Raw genomic sequence first — 19,497 nt, 5'->3', positions numbered from 1 at the left:
AAGTAGCAGTGCTGGGTAGAGCACTGAACAACTAGACATATTTCTTTAAGTTATAGTAAGAAAATTAGACAGAGATATCTTTACCACCATCATTAATAGCGAGAAGTATTTTGTCCTAATTTAATAACTTATTGTCTATTACTTGAAATGTTATTATTAAAGTTTTAAACAGATGTTATCTGAGTATTGAACCATAATGTCATTTTCCTTAGAAAATCCTTTAAAAATATATCGGTTAAATAAATAACAAACCCTAAAAAATATTGAACCTATTTTAGAGGAAATTGTCCAACGATTTCAAATATGCTACTCTTATTACAATCAGATTTTTGGTTCAGAAGATATAGCCCTTCAAAGTTGACTGATTTTCAGTTTTCAAAACAGATAATTGTTAGGTAATTTGATCCGCTTTCAGATACAATATCTCAAAAACTAGGTAACGGATCGTCATTATTTTTGATTCTATTGATAGATCTCTATTTATTAAGAAACGAATAAAATAAAATTGTACTGCTTGCTTTGTATTTGTCTAGGTAAATCGATATTTACCAACTATCCATTTTTTCAATATTTCTCAACTTTGAAGGAAAATAAAAAACACTATCAATTTCTATATTTGTCATATTTTCAAAATTAGTTCTTTGATTACTCCTTTACCTAATGCAAAAATGACCAGCTGCCCGTGCTTGTCAAATTTTTGGCTAGAAGTAAATTTTTTTAAAAAAAGACATGGTTCCAAAAATGTTGCATGCATTTTTGGGCAACTGACATAAGTATACCCGTGAAAAGCCATTAGACAAATTTAAAAATAAATTAAAAAAATAATTTTTAAATCTTCTCAGGAATATCTTACAAAAAAATTAAAAACAAATTTTTTTTTTAAAAAAAATTTTAAATTTTTTCTGGAATAATTTTATATCATAAAAATAAATATAAAAAATCAAAAATTTAAAAAAAAATATTTTATGTTACTTTCCATAACATTGATTTTTCCACAAACTTCAACTTTGCTAATCCATAATTAGGCACCTAAAATGCATAGAACTCTTTCGAAACACTAATTTTATAGGTTGATAAATTATCTCATATGATAGATAAATTATCTATCATATACCTTTTAAATTAAATTAAATTTAAAACGTCGCCACTGTGCGACGTTTCAGCAATGACAAAACCATTATACCCCATATCTTTTTAGAGGGTGGGTAGAAAAATAGGTTTTAAAACATACAAAACATTTTTAATTATTTTGATAACTGAACTGACTGACTTTTTGTTGGATATAATCGAATCAATCGATTGGAAACAAATCATAACGGAAATAATACTGATGAAATCATTTTTTTTTAACTCCAGAACAGTGCACATTATTTTGATCAGTTGTTTACAACTCTGATATTTAACAGTTGATAAATAGTTAATAATGATGGCTATTTGAAACTTGTTATAAAGTATATTTGTTGTTATTATTGTTTCTTCTGGTAATACTAAGCATACATACGTTCATATACATTGTATATGTGTACAAACATAAACAAAAAAACACTCCAGCTGTTCTGGGTAACTGTCCCGAACAAGTGATTTTAGCTCTCATTTTTGGTATATAAATATTAGGGTATTCAATCGATTAACCGTTAATCGGTTAACCGATTAATTTTGGACGGCTAACTGTTCGAATAATTTGAAATTGCTGATTTTCAAATAACAAATAAATCGATTAATTTGAGGCGATTAACCGAAATTGCACTTTAAAAAATTATTTTCAAATACAAATATTTTAATTCAAATACAAATTTCAACCTAAAATAAGATATTTTTTGAACATCCAATAAACAGGATTAGTGAGTATGTATGACAACTGACATATTTAATTTATATGTAATTGAAACTTTGTTTGTATTTACATATATAGACGATTTTTTTTTAAATGAGTCTTTTATCATAACTAAACGAAACCATTAAATTAATCAAAATCTAAAACAATCCAAAAAGGAATATTGTTTATCATGCTTTTGATTTCTCCAATATATACAATAAGCGAGAGAGTTTTCCAAGAAAAGTTTTATTAAATCTAAAGAAAAAAAATCGTTTAAATTATATTCTTTTTATAAAATATTATTTCAGACGATCTCACTAAAACCCTAAAAAACTCACACATCGCTCATTTGCTGCAACAACGTCATAATTCAAAAAAAATCGTTTCGAGAAAAACGTTTTTGAATGTTTTATGACATTTTACTATTTCTTAAATAAATTTTCAACAAATCATGCGATTTCAGAAATATAAAAGTAGATATTAACATCTTTCTAATCTGTATTTATCCCAAATTTTTACTTATCAAATATACCAGAAAACATGAATTTTAATTTTGATGTTTACAACAAAAAAAAACCACTCTCACACAAATAATAATTGACTTTTTTGGAAACTGATGAAACTATATGAAAGATTATAGAACGGCGCATATTTTGTATTACTCAGTTCATAAAACATAAAGCAAATAGGCGATATGTTTACAAAAATCATCTCAAATACCTTATTTGCTGTTTTTTTATGTTTTTGTACACAAAATTCGTTGTTGTATTTGCAATTTAAAATGAAAATAGAAATTATTGGGTTAATCGAATAATTTTAAATTAACCGATTATTAACCGAATAAATGTAAACCTCGATTAATTATTTGCTCGATTAACCGATTATTACCCGAATAAATCTAAACCTCGATTAATTATTTGCTCGATTAACCGATTAATTTTAATACCCTAATAAATATATAAATAGCTACGTGACTAGTTATTTTAAAGTGTGCTTATTCTAAGCAGGGTGTAAAGTCAATTTACCCTACACAGATGAGAAAGAGACTGTTTGGAGATTTAGATAGCCTTTACAAAGAGTCAATTAGCTTACTAAACACCTAACTAGTTACGGAAGCTAACTGACCTCAAATTGTCAATTAACACTGATCTCTTAGATAGTCCAATAACAGATTGACTATTCAATATTCATCATGTTTATAAACTTGTCCATCACTAGAAGCTTCTACTTGTTAACAATGTTATTAGCATGCAGTTATTAGCATTATTTGTAAGTGTGGCAACACTAAATGTTTAAGTTGACATTGAAAGCTCTAGAATTCGAGTATTCCAGTTTTGTCCGTTAAGAACAATCGAGGCTACTCGAATGAAGATATCACTGTGTATAAATAGTGACTGCGGTTGCAGTAGTTAGTGAGTTTATTATAGCCACTGTTAGAGTTAACATCAATTGCATTCTTGTGCATAATAAAGAGTAATTTAAATGTACTTTTGTTTAGTAAAAACTAGGGTATTCGAATTATTCGATATTTCTCTTGTTCGAATAAAACGAATAATTTGAATAAGAGATTTTAACTTCTTGGCATAATTCGATCACACGTTTAAAATTAATCAAATTATTCGAATAATTAAAATTTTTTTAAAAAAGTAAAGAATGAAGTTTTGATGTCGGTTTTTTAATATTTTATTGTTGAAGAAAAACAAAAAATAACGTTTAAGTTAACAACTCAAGTATTGATAATGTTAGAAAACATTCGAAACAAAGTCCATCATTAAATTTTCATCAGAAATATTCTGATCAGATTAACTCCCGAACAATCTACAAAACAATCTACTGACTAGCAAACCCTTTAGTTTCCGTTTTGGAGCTATACTTTAAAAAAATGTGAGCTGAATTCAAATACAATATAAGCGTATTAAGAACTTTTTTATGTCGTTCATTAATTCGGGTTTTAAATTGAGTAACTAATTCTTTAGTAAATGAATTATTCACTATTTCTACATTATTTATAACAAATTGTATTTTACCCTCAAGCTCTATCAACGTTGCCGAATCTTTGCTTAATAAAGTCGTCTTGGGGAATTACACAATAAAGGGAATCTGTCCAAAGTTTGTTATCATTGTCAGTGAACGTGGCTAATTTGAAGTCAGACAGTGCATGATTGTCGCATTTATAAATACGCAAAAAGTTTATTATCATGTTAGATAATGATGTTCAACGATGTTCAAAATCATGTATAAGACGAACTCCATGCTTTTCTTGCAACAAAGCGTTAGTTTGCAATATTTGTGTTTATCATTCGATTTATTAAATATTTTGCAACACTTACGTACTCGGTTAATAACATCACTTATATACATATAGTTTAGGATCATAACCTTCATCTATTTCAATGTAATCATTATAAATGTCATCCTCAATATCACTTTCGACGACCGTTTCAAAATCACATTCTCCATCACATTCAACTCAACTTTAATCTAAGTTAAAATTTCGATTATTAATTACGATTCTTCTAATATTTCGCCAGCTAAATAACAAATATTTTATTCCGTACCTTTTATTTTCATTGGTTCAAGTCCTAAGTTAAAAATTTTGAAAGATTTGTGTTTAGAATAGTAACTTCTTGCAGTAATATTTATATATTTATAGAAGGAGCTATCGGAACATTCATCTACAGTGATAGAAAGTCCCTTTGTCTTTAGTTATTTGTCGAATTTCATAAACAATACAATTTTTGTGAGTCATTATTACTTATTTAAATTTTGGAAATATGAAAAATTTTAAGCAATTTAATTAATTTAACATTTATTCGTTTTACATAAAATTGTTCGATTTATTCGTTATTCGAAAATGGCCATTTTTAAATTGTTCGAATAATTAATCGTAAGAAATTATTCGGTTAATCGAAGGATCATTAGTCGAATACCCTAGTACTCACCAATACCTCATGGGAGATTGTGTGATCGCATTATTTTTTGCTACTATCTTTGAGTTAATGAATATTTAATTTGTGATATTTTCGTAATGCCCTTATTCAGTCATTATGCAGAAATCTCGTTTGTACGGAAAGTAAAATTTTGTACATTTACAAGTGAATAAATACTATATTTTTTTAGAATTTATATTTATGAAGAGTAGCTTGATTGTTATATGTATGAATGTTTCATTATTGCGTCTTAGTTTTGTTGTTGTGACCCCAATGTCCTCAATATTGGACGACTTAAAAAACCACTTTTTTCAATAAATTTTTAAAAAAACTCTAATTGCATTGTTTTTTATTTCTCGTTTGCTTCCAAAATAATATAAAATTAATTTTAAAATGATCAAGCTCAAGCAATCGGCATATCTGGGTTAAAGGAAATAAACCACCGTTTTTAAAAGGTAAAAACATAACAATATTACTTCTGGCACATACCTGTCAAATGACCCAAAATATATACATAAATTAGAGCCAGCCAAAGTGTCAGACATTAGTGACAATTGCTGTCTATAAGGGATACATTGACTACTTGCTTAACTACTGGGAAATTACACTTACGCCATGTTGCATACTGAATAGTGTTAATGAAATGAAAATGTATGCGTTTAAAAAAAGTGTGAGTGTGGGAAGAGACAAATTACAAAATCAAAAGGAAGCCATAATACACAATTTATTTTAATGTCTGCAAAGAAACAACACTACTAAAACACCAGCAATAATAACAAAAGCAATAATTATAATAAAGATGAGAAAGAGTGGAATAAGAACCACAAGAGCAGATGGATAAATACAAATTTTTACATATATACGACATATACATACGGCTATGATATTTGTGATTATGATGATGATGGCAATGGGAGTTAGTATTACTTAAGGGCTTATTAATGCTTTTAAGTTCCATTGACATTGTTTTTAGGTGAATAAACACATGTGTTTTCTTTCTGATGTCTTGGAAATATCAAAAAAAAAAAAATTCAAAACCAGATGAAAACATAATGAGCCACAGAGCGCAAGCGTTACATTTTCTTTGAAAACCAAAAAACACCGAAAAAATAAAATATGGAACACCAAGAAGGAGCTTACACAGAAAAACGGGAATCATAAAGGAATCTCTAATAATGTCAACAAGGAAAATGTCAGAAATGTGTCAAACATTAAAAGCATATCTGTCATTTTAACAAATACAAACACACACAACACAAAAAGCTCTTCATTTGTATCTGTTTTGCAAAATTTACTCTTTTTAAATGGGGTAAAAAAAAGCTTTTTTTTTGGTTGACTTAAGAGGAACAAGTTGGAATTCCCTTAAATTTCTTTTGTGTTCGCCAGCATCCCTTGAAACCGAGAATAAGAAGAAGAGGAAATCAAAACAACAACAAATAAAACTACAAACGGTATCTATCCATGTACTCGTTTTTATTAATTTCACTGTTTTTGTTTACGGTTTCATGCATTTATCGGCCACAACCTTAATGTATGCTACATATTTATTTTGTTTCTTCTTTGCCTAGCTGTTGTTGTTGTTTATTATTATTTGTATAATAACTGTTGCCAAAGAATGTGTTTTGGTTTTTTTTTTTTGGAAAGAAAATTTTGATTTTGTAATGATTCTGTATTATTACAAAATCCAAATGGTAATAAATAAGTGGCGGATTTATATGCAAATGCATGTTTTTTCTCGAACGTCTAAATACAATGTAGACTAATTATATATCCGAATCGCACATTTTGCTGTAAAATGGCATCGATTTGTTAGGGCATATTTTTGCATATTTTATTGATAATGCATATTTGGTTATATTTAAATTCAAAATGCATATTTACATGCATATTATTCAAGTTTTTAATATTTATTGTCGTCAATGGGCAACATATTGTCTCGACAATATATTTTTTGCTGAATTTGTTACAGAATAACCATTAGATGTCGACAAAATTCTTTCGACATCGAGAAACTGACATTAAGTTTCCTTCATTTCTCTATTCAAAACATTTTGCTTCAAAAAAGTCCAAAATTTGTTTATATATCAAAAATTCATTAAATGTATCGAAAGCATTAATTTGTTTTCATTTCAATTTCGATACATAAGAGATTTCGTTATCGAAAGATTTTGTAGCTTTACATGCACAGCTACCACTCCTGACATTCATTTCCCAGCAGTTCTAGGAGACTGTCTTGAACTAGTGATTTTACCTACCATTTAGGGTGACAACTAGTTACATAACAACCTACGTGAGTAGTTATTTTAACACGTGCATGTTAAAGGGGTTAATTAACACTTTTGGATTACTTAGAGACAAATGCACTACACAATTAACGTTTAAGTTACTACACTATTGATTACTTAGATACGAGTATGTGACAATTGTCTTTATGCTAGATTACATGTGATGTATAAAGTAACCACTTGTCTTCTCTCTGCATTACAAATAGCACATACGTGTCAAATGGAGTCTGCCAAGTGATCAGACATAATTGACATTTACTGCCTATAAGGGATACATTTACTACTTACTTGCTAGCTTAACTGCTGGGTTATTAGAATATGAAAATTATGGTTGGATGCTACTTTACAGGACGACCAAAATATTGGCGAATTTAAAAAGTATGTCGCAAGCTAGATGCTCTGAAGATTGTGGTTTTAAACAAGTATTCATACCAATAATTAATATATCCATCGTTTTCTCAGAAGAACAATTATAATTTTAAAATTTTAACTATTTAATTCTTTGTTTAATTTAAATTATTTCAAGAAGTTAAAATCTCTTATTCGAATTATTCGTTTTATTCAAACAAGAGAAAAATCGAATAAATAGCAACATTAAGTGCCAATAAGAAAAACAAGTTTGTTATAGGTGGCGTATGATTGATATGAATTATATACATAGATATTTACATATATAAAAACTCATACGTCTAAGTAAATCTTTAAGAGTTGCAATACACAAAAAAGTGTCAAAAAGTTTCTCTTAAATCAGAAGTTATAAAAGGGTAATGGGGACTTCCGTACTTTAACAGTTGATAGCGGCCATATTGTTGAAGCAACATCTGTCGAATTTTCTGCCGCTTATTCTGTTTTATCAAAATGGATACTCCGTTCGGGCAACGTTTCGCGTGTTTCCCCAATTTTACGGCGATGCCCATTTTAACAAACAAAATTTTCATATTTGAAACGATACCAATCCACATGAGATATAAGAGCGTACAATGCATCCCATGTGGATTTAACAGGACAGTGCTACGTGTTACGTAGCTCATTGTACATTTTGCACGATAAATTTTAGGGCATGGTCATCTAATGTGGAGGTGATGATGGCGAACATTAACACGATGCTATAATCCATATGTAATGGCATCGATAGTCATTTCATACGATTAAAAAGTTTCCATATCTCACACACACTTTGTTTTATTTAGCAGTAGATATTAGCTTATATCTCGGCTCACAAACGGCTACCTAGATTTTTTCACCAAATATTTTCCCTGCTATTTTTATACCCTACACCACCATAGTGGGGAGGGTATTATGCGTTTGTGCAGATGTTTGTAACGTCCAAAAATATTTGTCTAGCACCTTAAAGTATACCGATCGACTTAGAATCACTTTCTGAGTCGATTAAACGATGTTCGTCCGTCCGTCCGTCCGTCCGTCTGGTTGGCTGTCCATGTAAACCTTGTGCGCAAAGTACAGGTCGCAATTTTGAATATATTTCGATAAAATTTGGTACATATAATTTTTTCGGCCCAAGGACGAACCCTATTGAAACTGGCTGAAATCGGTCCATTATTTCATATAGCCCCCATACAAATGTCCTCCCGAAATTGGACTTTATCGGTCATAAATGTTTAATTTATATATGTATCTCCACAAATTCCGCTCCAAATAAGTTTTATATACACAAAATTCATGTCACCAAATTTTGTTACGATCGGTCCATAATTAGTCATAGCTCTCATATAGACCCGCTTCCGAAAATCACTTTAACGTGCATAAATCGCTTAAAAATGTTGGTAAACACACAAAATTCAACATAGTTAACTTTAATATAGACATAAATCACACGACCTAATTTCATGGTGATCGGTCCATAATTGGTCATATTTCCCATATAAGGCCCACTTCCGAAAATCACTCAAAAATATAAATTATTGAATTTTTAAAAGAAAAATTTTTTTTGCTCTTTTACTTAGTGTAGGGTATTATATGGTCGGGCTTGACCGACCATACTTTCTTACTTGTTTTTAATAAAAATTAATTTTCACCATGAGTGGCAAGGGTAAGTTTGTTATTCAGTTTGTAATTTCTACATTTTTCATTTGTGACCCCACAAAGTATATATGTATGTATATTCTGGATTGTTATAGATATCGAAGTCGATATAGCCATGTCTGTCTGTCCGTCTGTCCGTCTGTATGTTGAAATGAACTTTCCATAGCCCCCAAATAACTTACATACATGATTCATTCATCAATATTCCGGCTCTGTTGCTATTAAAAATCGACCAAATCCGCCCACAAATGGCAGAGATATAAGGAAATAATAAAGGACAACCTCGATTTTTTATCTATGTCTGTATTACTAAGTCATTAATATAGACAATATGGATATCTAATGATATATATTTCAAATTCCATTGGAACGATATATATAAGGCTATAGTAAGTTGGAACTACAATAGGTCAAAATCGTGAAAAAAAATGTTTAACCCGAATTTTTTTTTAACCAAAAACAAATTTTTCTCTTAAATCTTTTTCCAAAATAAAAAATTTTGAAAAATTAAAAAAAATTTAAGAAACAATTTCGAAAAAAAAATTTATTTTTTTTACCTAAAAATATTAAAAAAAATCATTTTAAAGTATAATTTGGTGAGGGTATCCATTATGGTGTCCCAAAAAAAATTTTTTGTTGGGGCTCGAGCATAATTTGAAAGCTTATAGGGTAAAGTATTTTTCAGATTTTTTTTAGATTTTTCGGAAGAGGTTTAGAGTTCGCTCAAGTCGAGTTTTTGCAAAAAATCTGGGCTTTCGGCCTTTTTTTGAGTTTTCTTCATAACTTTGTCAAGACCCACGATTTTCATTACTTTTGAGGACACAGTTTAAAAGTAAAATGTCCGAACTTTATTTCTCTGTCCAAACAATTTTAGTTTTTGCAATGAATTGGCTTACTAAGGTGCCCTACATTACAATTTTTCATAATTTTTCCATAAATTTTGTAAGTAAGGCTTTATAACATCTAAATATTTTATGAAAATGAAAAAAAAATAACAATGCAGTTTGAAAGATAAGTCAATTCTTAATAACTTAGGGACAACAATTTTCTTTTATTAGTTTTTTTTTAAATGTACGAACATTTTTTAGAGATTTGTGCTCGTTAAAATGATTTTCGGAAGTGGGCTTTGTATGGAAGCTATGACTAATTATGGACCGATCGTTATATATTCCAATTGGCAATAGAAAAGCTTGTATCAAATTTTATATTTGAAATTGCGAAAAACCCGATTTTTGACAAAAACTCGATTTGAGCGACCTCTAAACCACTTCCGAAAAATCTGAAAAAAATCTCAAAAATACTCTACCCTATAAGCTTTTAAATTATGCTTGAGCACCCATGAAAATAAGAAAAAAAAAACTTTTTTTGCGACACACTAGTATCCATATAAGATTCGGCACAACCGAATATAGTCTCTTACTTGTTGACCATTGATTTACATACATATATTGGTTAAAAGCGTATTTGATATTGATATATTGACTGATCACAAGCAGTCGTCAAATGTAACTAGATGACATTATTAGTTTATATTTAATACATTATACATGTATTAAAGTTTACCCAAAAGTTCCATTTTCATTACTCCCATTGTAATGTCAAAGTATTATACAATTAATTAGTTTTCCGACGATACCAAACACAAGTACAAATTCCCGGCCAATTTCAGACACTTCGATTTATGCTTGAATTATTTTCGGTTTCTCCTTTACACTCATGCACCATTTGTATATACATATGTGTGTACATTGGCGTGTATATAGTATTCGAATTTGTTTTTAATTTTCCATTCTTTATTCTTTAGTTTTCTCTTCTTCATTGTGGTTCTCAATCTGCCATCTCCTTGTTCTTTGTTACTTTTTCATTAACTTTTGATTTCAAATGTATGCCAGCCAACAACAACAACAATAATAATTATTTCTCTAAATGAATTACAAGTTAAATGGTCCTTCGTATTTGCTGCTCGTATGTTGGCAATACACCAAAACTAATACTGATTCTCGTTCGTTTAATTTTCTTTTTTCTTCAGTCGTAAATGGTCGTTCTTATTTACTTTGTTTTTGTTGTTTGATTTTGGTTTTGCTGTCGTTGTTCTTGTTTATTTCATTCATTATTCATGTAATGACGTAACAACCAACATTTTTGTTTTGTTTTTATTGTACAAGAAAGAATCTCTTGAAATTAGAACCCTCTTCTAATGAACACAAATACTCATGTATTCCCTGCCAACAATTGGAAGTTATATTTTCGATATAAACACTAAAATTTTTCAACTTCGTGTCGAAAAAATGTTATTAAGCATTTAAAAGAAAAAAATGTTACATGAAGAATTTGCAGTATTATCGAATTTTTGATACTAAAACTTCTGGTTTTTTGACAGTTTACATTTTAAAATAAAGCAGAAGAACATGATTATGAATTTTAATGTCATCTGTTGTTGAAATATTTGACGAAAAAACGTAAAAAATAAAAAATCGATATTTTATTTTCCTTAATTGAAATAATTATTAAAATAAACAAGCCTCAGTTTATATAATTTGACAATATTAGTTCATTATTATGAAATATTTGATCAATATTGTTGTAAATATTTGTATAGTTATAAAGTTAAAAAATTATAAAAATTATAAAATTATAAAATTATAAAATTATAAAATTATAAAATTATAAAATTATAAAATTATAAAATTATAAAATTATAAAATTATAAAATTATAAAATTATAAAATTATAAAATTATAAAATTATAAAATTATAAAATTATAAAATTATAAAATTATAAAATTATAAAATTATAAAATTATAAAATTATAAAATTATAAAATTATAAAATTATAAAATTATAAAATTATAAAATTATAAAATTATAAAATTATAAAATTATAAAATTATAAAATTATAAAATTATAAAATTATAAAATTATAAAATTATAAAATTATAAAATTATAAAATTATAAAATTATAAAATTATAAAATTATAAAATTATAAAATTATAAAATTATAAAATTATAAAATTATAAAATTATAAAATTATAAAATTATAAAGTTATTAAGTTATGCTTTTGTGCTGATGATTATAATGTTCAAAAATATTAGTCAGTATCACCTTCTGAGTCGAATTAACGATGTCCGTCCGTCTGACTGGCTCTTTTTGTAAATCACACTTAAACATTTTTTGCAGATCTATTATTTAACGCGGATAAAACTCTTAAAAATGTTGGTATGCAGAAAAAAATACACACAAATAAGTCATAGATCCCATACAAAATTCACTTTCGAAAATAAATTATTGAAATTTTAAGAGAAAAAGTTTTTTACAGTGTAGCGTATCATATGGTGGGGCTTGACCGACTATACTTTCTTATTTGTTCTATATGCTGAATAACATTTTTTCGAAACAAACTTGAAACATTTTTAAAACTGAATTGCTGGCTGGGTACACACCAACACATTTTTTTTGTAATGAAAATAATTACTTTATTATCCATTTTACCAGAAAAACTACATACAAAAAAAAATATAAAATTCTAAGACCACATTATCAAGGTTTACACCAAACAACATCAAGATTTTTATAGAATTTTTTACAGAGATGGTGTTAAATAGTTATTTTAAGAAATTAACCATAATGTTGGGTGAGAAGTGTTTAGCAAACAGGTGAAGAATAAGAAAAAGAAAATCTTAACCATGAATTTAGGGTATTTGGGGGAAAACACAAACATTTCAGATGTTGGTTTTGGTTTATTGTTGTTAATGAACAGTTTGTATAAATATTGAAATAGCATTTGTAGAGTAAAAATAACTTCACAAAAATTTTAAACAAATCGTCCTACGAATAATGTGAATATCACCTTAATACAAACTGAATAATCTTCTTTTTACTTAAACAAAAATAACTATAAAATTCTTATGAACTTTAAAAAAAAACACAGAAAAAGAAAGCAAATAAAAAGGAAATAAGTTGCACTTAAGCCAATCTGACCAAAATGGATTAAAAGTAAATTAATTACAACATTCTCGAAAGTAAGCCAAAATTTCATTTCAAAACTTTAACAATCATATAATGGATGTTGACCCTAAAACAAAAAAAAAATTAACTTTTTTTTATTTTTTTTCAAGTCACTTTTGGGCTCAAATTAGCATTTGTGGTTTTATTAGAAATTTTTTAAACCATTTTCATTTCATTTCCTTTAGTTTCTCTTCATTTTCTTTATACGTTTCAAATGGGTGTAAAATTCATGTTACTTATACGCCTACAGATTTCTAAATATCTTTTTTCCAGAGAAACTTTGTTTACATGACAGTAGACGTAAATTTATTTTCAAAAAAACATTTAAATCAAACAACTTAAATTGAAATTTTATTGCTGTTTTACCAAAAAAAAACTACCAACGAATTGATGCAAAAGAAAAAGAGAAACTAAAACAGTTAATAGTCCAAAAAAAAAATACACTTCCTAAAAGGAAACAAAAATTGAGCGAAAAAAAAGCGCTAGTAAAAGTCCACTATGTAGTAATAAGATGGTAAAATTAATATGGTCAATTAAATTGCTGTAGTGATTGTTATTACACAAATGTAAAAATAAAACTGAAAAAGAACTCGTGGATTAAAAATAAATTAGAGTAATATAAGAAATGTTTTTGAAATGAAATTGCAGTAATTCCATTTGAAATTATAAAGTTATAAAGTTATAAAGTTATAAAGTTATAAAGTTATAAAGTTATAAAGTTATAAAGTTATAAAGTTATAAAGTTATAAAGTTATAAAGTTATAAAGTTATAAAGTTATAAAGTTATAAAGTTATAAAGTTATAAAGTTATAAAGTTATAAAGTTATAAAGTTATAAAGTTATAAAGTTATAAAGTTATAAAGTTATAAAGTTATAAAGTTATAAAGTTATAAAGTTATAAAGTTATAAAGTTATAAAGTTATAAAGTTATAAAGTTATAAAGTTATAAAGTTATAAAGTTATAAAGTTATAAAGTTATAAAGTTATAAAGTTATAAAGTTATAAAGTTATAAAGTTATAAAGTTATAAAGTTATAAAGTTATAAAGTTATAAAGTTATAAAGTTATAAAGTTATAAAGTTATAAAGTTATAAAGTTATAAAGTTATAAAGTTATAAAGTTATAAAGTTATAAAGTTATAAAGTTATAAAGTTATAAAGTTATAAAGTTATAAAGTTATAAAGTTATAAAGTTATAAAGTTATAAAGTTATAAAGTTATAAAGTTATAAAGTTATAAAGTTATAAAGTTATAAAGTTATAAAGTTATAAAGTTATAAAGTTATAAAGTTATAAAGTTATAAAGTTATAAAGTTATAAAGTTATAAAGTTATAAAGTTATAAAGTTATAAAGTTATAAAGTTATAAAGTTATAAAGTTATAAAGTTATAAAGTTATAAAGTTATAAAGTTATAAATTTATAAAGTTATAGAGTTATAAAGTTATAATGTTATAAAGTTGTAAAGTTTTAAAGTTATAAAGTTATAAAGAGCTCACCTCAATCCCAATTATGTGATCATCACGTATCCTTGCAATATTTAAACACATTTGTAGAGATTTTCAAACATGTTTGCAATTTCCTTTTATACTTTTTAATCTGTATTTACCAAAGGGTATGTATCTAGATTTGATGCCTTTATTTGCAGTTTAGTACAAAAAACAAAAAAATTAAACTTATCACATACCAACAACCAATGTAGTTTTGCTACATTTCCTTGTCAACAATTATATTTAATAAAAAGTTCTATTTATTATTTTTTGTAGCATCTGCAACAGCAGCCACACAGCATTACGAATGAAATACAACCAATTTAAAATTCTCAAGAAAAGAAAATAGCAAAAAATTGTAATATTTTTTAAAATTTGTTGCACCAACTAAGACGACGCGACGTACGAGTCTAGAAAAGAAATTTCCTTGATGCATTAACAATAAAGGATAGCCAAAGGCTTTAGAGAGACCGAGAGGGAAGAAAGAGCCAATAAAAACGTGGAAATTTTTGTATTTTCTGAGCTGCTGGTGGTTAAAGGAAAATAAGGAAAATGTAAGACATTCACAAATACACGCAGAGAGACAGACATCAACTATTTTTCTATCAAGTCCAACAACAAAACATGGCTAATGTGCAACAAGGGCAACAACTACTATTACAACAGCAACACAAACATCATCAGCAGCAACAACAGCAATCACATTTACAAAGTAAGTAATGGAAGAATAAGAATAACTAAATTTGATCTAATGTTTGATTCCAAACCTCTATAATGTTCTTCAAAATAGTTGCAGCGCAAATGCTGCAACAACGTAGTACTATTTATTCTGAGAAGCAACAGTAAAAAAGCAAAAAGTATTAGAGAAGCTTGATGGTGTCCATTTAACCATGGCATCATCAGGGCAATTTAGTGTTACCGCCATTACAACGTGTTACAGAAAATTGAAAACTTAAAACTTTTCAACAAAAGAAAGGAAAATATAAAAATTAGAAAAAGAAAAATAAAGCAACATTAACAATAATGAAATTAAATTAAACTTTTCTTTTCTTCTTTATCAATTTTACAAAAGAAGAGTTTAGTAGGGTATGGTTGGATAAATACCAAATTCATTGTAATTTGTTTTTTTTTCTGTCTATTGCAAATAAAGAAAAAAAAAAACTCTAATCCTGTGTGTTGGGAAAAATCTTGAAGTAACAATAAAATGTAGATTAAATAGAAGAATGATGCTTATCCAGGATAATGGTATATAAAAATAGCTATTTTTATTAAAAAAAATAAGTTGAGGTAGGCCTCAGCTGAGTTGAATTACTTAAATTGAAGTATTGAAAGTTTGTGGTATAAATACATATAGGCAATAGATAAAACTAGCATCTGTTGCTTTTTAGTTTTTTTAATTTAAAAGAATTCAAATAGGTTTCTGTTTTTTTTCTAAATTTTTAAGCATTAATTTCATTAATGTTGCTGTTCTCTAAACCCCAAATGTATCAATTTTGAAGATTAGAAAAGCTCCACTTGTTGGTGTTCAATAATCCATTCCATTAACTGCTTTGCAATGCAGGATCATTAGGCTGTAATATGTGATTTTCAAACTTTTTTCAATTTATCATTCTAAATAACAAAAAGTAAAAAAAAACTTGTCAAAAGGTCAAAGGGAATCCCGCAATTCCTAGAAATTGGAGCGAAAATCCCAAAAATGGTATTTTCTACAATTTTGCCTATAGGGTCCACATTTCCTCCGAGGCTGGGGAAATGCTTTAGGGATAAATAGGGAACATATCAGGGTTTCCAAAGTTACTTTCCATTTTCTGATTTCAGATTTGGGATTTTAGAACATGTGACCCAAAGTTGAAATTTTGATAAAAATTGGGTCAAATTCCGAAGGGCACACAGAGGGATTTTGGTGTCAAAAAGTAAATTTTTCAAATACTCAATTTTAAAAATCAAATGATGCAGTTTTGTAGAGAAATGTTTAAAGATGAAATGTACACTTATAGTTTTAAGAAAAATTTTATTTTATTTTTAAAAAATTGTAAAGTCCATGCAAGGTTGTTAGCAAAAATTTACTTATATTTTCACGCAATTCAGTGGTTTATATATGTATAATTTTCCTAATAATACCATTTACCTTTAACATAAATACAAAATATTATGGGGATATCATAAACCGTTAAGAAGATATGCCCAAATCTATAAGTCTCTAAAAATTATTTTATTTTTGATTTTCCATGGAGAAAAAAATGTAGCCCCACTTTCCCCCAAGCTGTTTCTTTAATAAAATGAAAGTTGGGAGTGTCTTGTTTCGATTGAAAGAAAAAATAGTTTTCGGAAGTTTTCGGAACAGGATGAAAACTTAAAATTTGTTGTCGAATAATAAACGAAATATCAAAAAAATTCTAATCTATGTATGGGTTTCGTGGGCGGTGGGCATGGCCGATTGAATTTATTGAAACTCGGCATGCGTTCTTCTTTTGTTTCAAAAAATATATGTACCAAATTTCTAGACTTTTACTTGGATAGAAAAAATTTTATGCGAAAAAATCCATGTGGATTGTATGGGCAGTGGGCGTTGGGCGTGGTCGATTTTGATAAAATTTTATTTTTTTCTTAGCTTGGTCCATATAATTCTCTGTGCTCTGCGACCACTCCTTATAATTTTTGCCAAAAAAACCAAAAAAAATATTTATTGAATTTTTTTGATTGAAAATCGTTTATTTTTGTATCGATAATTGATATTGCTCTGAAATATTTTGTATATTTTAGGTAATTTAGTTGTCTAACTAAAAAAAAAAATTGATGCAAAATTACGCACTATATTTTTAAAAAAGCTGGCCAAAGTATGGCAACATTATAAAATTACAATTTTGAAATGCCTATAACACGCAAATTATAAGAGATAAATAGCACACGCAACCATGATTTTTCAAGACCTAGATGATGGGAAACAAAAAAATGCATTTGTAGGGTACATTTTGTTAACTTAAACCGAATACTGCTTGGCTACGCTCCACGTCAAATTTTATCCCGATCGGACCAGCCGTTTAGAAATTCCAGATTCATTTCCAAAAAAATTTTGATTCTGCCCAACTGTGCGATCTAGATGTGGTAAACATAATCTAAGAGCAACATATAATGAAAAGATTAATGATTTTTATAAGTATCAATATATAAAAATGGATGTGTTTATGTATGTTCCGTATGGACTCAAAAACGGCTCGAACGATTCTTCAGAAAAGTCTAGCGGGTGATACTGTAAAGTGAAATTTTTGGTATTCGGTCTGTGTGCGGAGGGGCGTGGTAAAATCAAATTTTTACACTATACTGCTAATTTTGCATGTTGGTGATTCTGTCTGGTTCAAAGTCCAATAACAGCGATGCAATTCCCGAATGAGAATTACAAACACCTGTAAAAATACCAAAGCACCATAAATAAACAGTGATTTTATCTTTTCTTACATTTCTATTTAAACCAATTATTTGCCATATTTCAGATAATCCTTAAACAAAAGTAATTTATACCTTGATTTGCAAAAAATAGGACACAATTAAACTTAAATGAGAAAATAATTTCAACAACTTTTTGAGACTTTAGAACAAAAGTCAAAATTTTCCATTGTAATCTAAAGAAATTTTTTCCAAAGGACCAACAAATTGTGTCATTTATTATTCTCATTTAATAAGGATCTATACAAAATGCTTTCTTCTTAATATTTCCTATATAACTGAACTCACTCAAAACACAATCATACATTTATTCATGCATTGAATTTATTTCTTTTTTCTAATAATGAATGTGCCCTAAAAACTATGCTTTATTATTTTTGCAATATATTCTACTTGTTCTTTTTTTTTTATTTTGTTGTTGTTGTTGTTCGTTATCCTTGAGAGCAAACTAATCAAGTTTATATTTTCTTTACAAAAAAAAAACAAAAAGACAAACACTATTAGAAAAAGGAAAAAAACTTAGCTATTAAACACAAAAATATGAAAAACAATATTTTTATATACGTTTTTAGATTTTTTGTGTGTGTCTGTCAATATTTGTAGTAAATATGTAGTTTTTTTTAAGTTTCTTTTCTTTTTAAGAGCAATTATTGTTGCTGCTGCACAAATGCCCTATAGTTGTTTGCCTGGCATTTGCTGCGACAGCAGCTTACTAATATTCTACTGGGAATTTTGACTTTTGAAATGTGTTTAAATTTACATGCAAACACAAACACAGAAACACATACACATGCATATACTTATACTTATACACTTACAAAATGTTTATTTTGAGAACATGACACAAAACATACTCTTACATTCACATTTACACACAAAAAAAAATATGAAAAGGACTAAAACTACTGTTTTTGCTAGTTGCAAATGCATATGTACATGTAGTCGTTATGAGCATACATACATACATACGTATCCTTTTATATTATTCATTCATTCATTCAACCAACCATCCATCCATTCATTGACATTCACATTCATTATTGATTGCATTTTTGGAACAATATTAATACTCACATTAATACTTTACTCATATGAATACATATGTAGGTTCATGCACTCTTCCACATATTATTTTATGGGAACATGTGTCTTGAGAGTTTCGGGTTTGGGGGTCGTCAAGGATACATTGACTTATAGTTACTTACATATTCAAAAAGTCGATAGGATAGATTGTTAATAATGTTTTTCTTTTTCTTTTATGTTCTTTTTTACTTGCTGCTACTGCTAGTTATATGATACTTTTGTTTGAAGCCTATAATTTTTTTTTACTTTTTACCTTTTTTGTTTATCATTAGGGTGGTTTATACATTTGAAGGATATGCCTTATTGAGATTTAAATAGTTGTAATACAGCACGAAGAAAATGGATATTAACTGCCCGGACTGCAAATTTTATTGAAGGTAATTATTTAATAAATGGCTTT

At 27.5% G+C, this 19,497-nt stretch overlaps 1 long non-coding RNA gene across 1 annotated transcript in view; it reads left to right on the top strand.

The window, feature by feature from the left end:
* Window positions 1–19,497, top strand: part of LOC135954668 (uncharacterized) — a 171,143-nt gene that overhangs the window by 46,790 nt on the left and 104,856 nt on the right. Inside the window, exon 2 of the long non-coding RNA XR_010576267.1 lies at window positions 14,847–15,282. This is a non-coding gene — a long non-coding RNA (uncharacterized LOC135954668). The remainder of the gene's footprint in view (window positions 1–14,846; window positions 15,283–19,497) is intronic.

Source organism: Calliphora vicina, chromosome 1 (assembly GCF_958450345.1).
Source record: "Calliphora vicina chromosome 1, idCalVici1.1, whole genome shotgun sequence".
Classification (NCBI taxonomy): domain Eukaryota; kingdom Metazoa; phylum Arthropoda; class Insecta; order Diptera; family Calliphoridae; genus Calliphora; species Calliphora vicina.
Note: the sequence above shows the minus strand (reverse complement) of the source record. Positions and strands in the feature narration are given on the sequence as shown.